The sequence below is a fragment of the Lipotes vexillifer genome, unplaced genomic scaffold (assembly GCF_000442215.2).
Source record: "Lipotes vexillifer unplaced genomic scaffold, Lipotes_vexillifer_v1.1 scaffold213, whole genome shotgun sequence".
NCBI lineage: Eukaryota > Metazoa > Chordata > Mammalia > Artiodactyla > Lipotidae > Lipotes > Lipotes vexillifer.
Genome location: NW_006780610.1, coordinates 4,110,675 through 4,116,383, shown reverse-complemented (window position 1 = coordinate 4,116,383; position 5,709 = coordinate 4,110,675).

Here is a 5,709-nt window from a genome sequence, read left to right as displayed (position 1 = left end):
TGCCATGCACCATATGCTTTGATCAACATTCATTTAATCTTCCCAATAATCTATGATGTAGGTACTGTTGTTATCCCATTTTTCAGATGAGGAAGTCGAGGCCCAGAGAGGCCAAGCCAGGACAAAACTCCTATTTGTTTGACTTCCCATCACCCTCCCTCCCCAAGACCAGCTCCCTCCACCTTCCATAGACGCTTGCCCTCACCAAGGTGGGTGCCTGCTCCCCAGCCCAGAAAAGTCTGCAGGTTACATGCACCAGCCCCCTCTCATGGGATCCAGGTTGATGAAGGCTCACAGCAGCCCCTTGAGGGAGGTTCCAAGGTCACCCAGCAAAGTAGACCTCCAGACTCCCCGTGCAGTGCTCCTTCCTGTGTAGAGCACTCAACTCAGGATAGAGCAGTCCCAGGGCCCCTGCACTCCCCAACACACACACACATGCACACACACACATGCGTGCACACACATCCACTCTTCCACTCTGTCGTTTGACCCTCAAACAGACATACTGGATTTCCGGGTGAAACAAGGCCCTTCGATGCTCACACAAGCTCACATTTCTCACCAAGAACTCAGGGTCATTTGAGGATTTTTTTTTCCTGGAAATAGATTGTCAAGATCTCCTTCAAAATGCAGAACCACACCTGCATATTAGCACAAGGCATCACTTTGCCTGCTCTCTGTAACCCCTGGAGGGGGACTGGAGGAATGTATCAAATTCTTAATTTAAGAAAATCCCCAGCGCCTGCATGTGCTGAAAGAGCCATTTCATATGTTGGAGGTGTAAGAAAGGCAGTGCTGCCTGAAAAATACTGATCTGACTGCAGTTCCTGGGATGTTGGGCCTCCCCGTGAAAGAAATAGGAGCTGCTCCAACTTTGGTGTTTAAAGGACACAAACACAGTCCAGGGACAGCGTGATGTCTGACTGTCAGGGCCGTGGACTATCCATTACCTTAGGACAGGGAGAGTTGATTCAAACCCTACTGAGTTTGATGAAACATGCTGACTCCATTCCACGGTAAGTGGCGGGGACGGCACAGGGGCCCAGCGAGCAGCCTTGAAACCTGTCAAAGCCTGCAAGAATGAGAGGCCCCGGTGTACAGTCCCCTTCCTCTGGAAGGTCTCACCAAGGCTCTGGGATCAAACAGGCCCCACCTGGCTGTGTGATCCTGGACATGTTACCTAACATCTCTGAGCCTTCATTTCCTCCTCTGAAAAAGGTTGACACATAATTGTAGGATTCAATGAGATAAAGCAGGGAAAACATGTAGCACATGGAAACATTCAATAAACATTAATGATGGACTTCTCTGGTGGCGCAGTGGTTAAGAATCCACCTGCCAATGCAGGGGACACGAGTTCGATCCCTGGTCTGGGAAGATCCCACATGCCATGGAGCAATGAAGCCCATGCACCGCAACTACTGAGCCCATGCGCTGCAACTGCTGAAGCCCACGTGCCTAGAGCCTGTGCTCCACAACAAGAGAAGCCACCACAATAAGAAGCCTGCGCACCGCAATGAAGAGTAGCCCCCATTCACCGCAACTAGAGAAAGCCCGCACGCAGCAACAGACCCAGTGCAGACCCCCAAAAAATAAATAAATAAAAATAAACATTAGTAATTTTGTGATAATGATGATGACGATTAATTGAGAGCTAGCTAGGTTCTTGCAAATTATCTCATCTAATCCTTTCGTTGTCCAAATGGGAAAATTGAGGCCTGGAAAGGAAAGGGGACTTGCCCAAGATCACACAGCAAGTTGGAAGATCTAGGACTAGACCCCATTTCCCTGTTTTTAGACCAAGGCTTTCTCCACCACACACACTGATCATGTTCTGTGGCTATATCTCAGAAACATAAAGAATATTCCAAGGGCCATGTGGGTTCTACAGCAGAGCCAGGCCTGGGACAAGGAAAGACCAGGATGCCCCATTCCACCAACAAAGGTGGAGCTCCCATTCAGCTGCCCTAAGGGCTGGGTCTGCCTTGGCTCCTCTGAGGATGGAAAGGGTTGACAGAAAGTGAGGAGTATGTTAGGGAGATGTCATACATCCGCATTCCTGGAGAAGCCAGCCACAGGAGATCTGGGTGGGTCATCGGCCCTGCAACCCAACCCCACTCGGCAAATCAGACAGTCGCCACTTTCTTAAACTCCATTCAAGAAGGCAGCCTTGTCTGCTCGGGCATCCCAGGAGACACCTCCCGTTTGCAGGACCAAGCTAGCCATTGCAGGTATTCTGCATAGATGCTGGGAGATCACAGCCACAGCCTGCCAGAAAGGCCCTGCCTTCAGGGTGACATCACTCAGGGTCTCCTTCATGTCCCCTTTTGCGCCCTGGAGGGGCGCCAGCCTGATCTTTCTGAGTGGGCAGCTGGGTGATCAGCTCTACTGTCTGCCTATCTTGGGAGCACAGGTGTGTCAAACTGTGAGTAGAAAGGGGTCAGGATGTGCCCTGGGTGGGTTTTGTGGGATACGGAGAGAATGATTGGCCTTTGTTCCTTTACTGAAGGCATCCATCATTATCAGCCCCCCAGGCCTCCTGCCGAGTGGGACCAGCCACATTCTGTAACATGGGACCCCATCGCCACCTGGTCACAGATAACTATTGAGAAGGGAATCCCTGATCCAAAGGCAGCCCACCCATTGGTTGGCCAGCCATCCTATGAGCTGGCCACAGTCAGACATATATAGGGGAATTTGAACTAAGAGATTAAAAAGGATATTTAGCAGTGGGTAATGGAGCTAAAGGCTATGTGGATGCAGGAGGAGTGATGGGGAGGTAGGGCAGCTTAGACAGTCATGTGATCTCAGACAGCTGAAAAAGGAGAGTATTTACGGGGGTGATGGAGTATGGGTGCTGATGCAGGCAAAGATAGAAGAGTCCCAGAGGGACCTCTGGAGAGCGCTGAGACAGGGACGCAGGCCAGATGCACAGATTAATGGGAGGCAATATTCATTAGTGTCCCTCTCCCTGGGATGTTGGGAAAGCTCCAAAAAGAGTCCAGAAAGAGACTCCAGAAAGAGGAACAATAGGCTGCAGTGGTATCCACAGAGCAATGAAAGCTAAGGACATTCACACAGGAGGTTGGCAATAATTCCTAGGAATGGAAATTCCCACCAGGCACTCAGATATAAGAGGAGCAGCTCCCTGAGATTAAGAATTGATGGAAACAAGGAAAGTTCCCTGGAGCCCTGGACCAGAGCTCACCCATGGGCTTAATGTTCCTTCCTCCTTACCTGTGGCAGCCACTTTCAAGCACCTGAATGGGTTTTTTTTTTTCTTCCCTACAGAACGTAGCAGAGACTTGGAAGTTAAATTTCAAAAAAATGCGTCAAATGGCAGGAGAAACCTGCATCTTTATTGTATTTAGAACAAAGACTAGCAGAATGGTCTAGGTTGGCACAAAAGAGAACAGAGGCCTGGGCTTCCCTGGTGGCACAGTTGTTGAGAGTCTGCCTGCCGATGCAGGGGACACGGGTTCGTGCCCCGGTCTGGGAGGATCCCACATGCCGCGGAGCGACTGGGCCCGTGAGCCATGGCCACTGAGCCTGTGCGTCCGCAATGGGAGAGGCCACAACAGTGAGAGGCCTGCGTACCGCAAAAAAAAAAAAAGAGAGAGAGAACAGAGACCTTTTACAATGAAATGCTGCTGTGGATGATCAGGCTGCACACAAGGCAAGAGGGACCCCTGAATTCTTGCTGCTAATGAGGTTATAGGGGAGGAGGGTGGGAAAGAAATGGCACAACAGAAAAGATACCCGGCTTCACCTGAATCCAACCATCTCCAGTGCCATTTCTCTCCACCCAGAGTAGCTGCAAGCTTGACAAGGCAGCTGGGGCTAGAACCACACCTCCTCTTTAGATGAGTGGGTCTCAAGGTACGGCTGAGTGAAGCACCTACTTGGAGAGGGCACAGGGATTGCATTATTGGAGCTTAGTGACCAGCAGGAGCAGATTAAGAAGTGTTGATCAGGGGCGTCCCTGCTGGCGCAGTGGTTGAGAATCTGCCTGCTAATGCAGGGGACACGTGTTCGAGCCCTGGTCTGGGAAGATCCCACATGCCGTGGAGCAACTAGGCCCATGAGCCACAACTGCTGAGCCTGCGTGTCTGGAGCCTGTGCTCTGCAACGAGAGGCCGCAAGAGTGAGAGGCCCGCGCACCGCGATGAAGAGCGGCCCCCACTTGTCACAACTAGAGAAAGCCCTCGCACAGAAACAAAGACCCAACACAGCAAAAATAAATTAATTAATTAATAAACTCCTACCCCCAACATCTAAAAAAAAAAAAAAGAAGTGTTGATCAGTATGATTATCCCTGATTTTCATTGTCCATCTGCCACTCCAGCTGTGTTCATGGGGAAATGATCTGGAGAGGCACAGAGAAGTCCAGATAGCAAGGGTTGCTGCACACATGGTCTGCTGAGCATTGCAGTGCCACTCCCCACAAGCACCATCGGCCGCCCCGACAGCATGAAGACATACCCCATTGTGTAATTAGATTCCCATTCTCGACTACTGTCCGCTGGCTCAACTTGTCTTCCCTCCTGGTTCAGGCCTTGGGTTAACTTGTCACTTGGCTCTGAACTTTCTGACAAGCACCTTCTTAAGCCCCCGAAGGCTGGCCTCTTCTCCCTTCCAGGAGCCACTATGACTCCTTCATGTTTTCCCGAGGTTTGTGCCTTTTCCACGTCACTGATTCTGCCCTTCTTGGCTAGAATTAGACCCACGGTAGCAGTTCCCCCTGCCACTTCCTCTCCCCTCGGAGAAACTAAAGATTGCCAAGATCTCACTGGGGCCGCTTTGTCCGACCAAATACAATGGGCAGCAAGGACCCAGGTGGCCCACCTTGGGGCCCACGTGAAGATTTACACCAGGTCACCTTCATCTTCCCCAAGAGGCTGTGACCCACCATCCAGCCACGGTCCATTGTCTTTTTCCCCTGCCTTCTAATGACAGTAATAATAAAGCCATCATTTCTCAAAGGAAAGGACAAGCCAGGCACTGTGCTGTGTTTCGCATAAATATCGCGGAAAATCCTCACAAATACCCTGGGGGTAGGAAATTTCCCTATTTGCCAGATGAGGATATTGAGGCCTCATAGACCAAGCTTCACACAGCTAAAAAGTGGCAGAACAAGGATTCTAACTCATACACATTTAACTCCAAAGACAGGGCTGATCATCCTGGGCTAGACATCCACCAATGCCCTAAAATTCCCATGAAGGGGCTCGTGCATTTCCACATGTTTGGAGCCTATATGGCCACTTCCTGCCCCTTCAGACCTTTGATTTAAGTCAGAGTAGACCCTTCCCGTGTCCCATCCCTAAATCTCAGTGCCTCCATTCAGTGCCAGTAGGTGCCTTACAGATATCTGAAAACGGAGGAATGAATGAGTTAGCGAATCCTGTGTTTACATCCCAGGTTCACACGTGTATCTTGACCTCTCCAAGGCTAAGAGGACAGCACCAAACTCCTGCTGTAGATGCTTTTTCTCGGAGGTGTCTTGGCACCTTCTCTCTGCGCAGCCTAACTCCAGTGTCAAGCCAGCATTCTTCTATAATTTTTCAGGTTTTCCTCCTTCAAACACTTGATTCAATGAACACTTAGTAAGACCCTAGTGTTTGCCAGGCTCTAGCGAATCAAAGATAAATCACAAGCCACACTGTCCTCCCGGAGCTCAGTCCAGGCTCCAGAGAGGAAGACATGGTG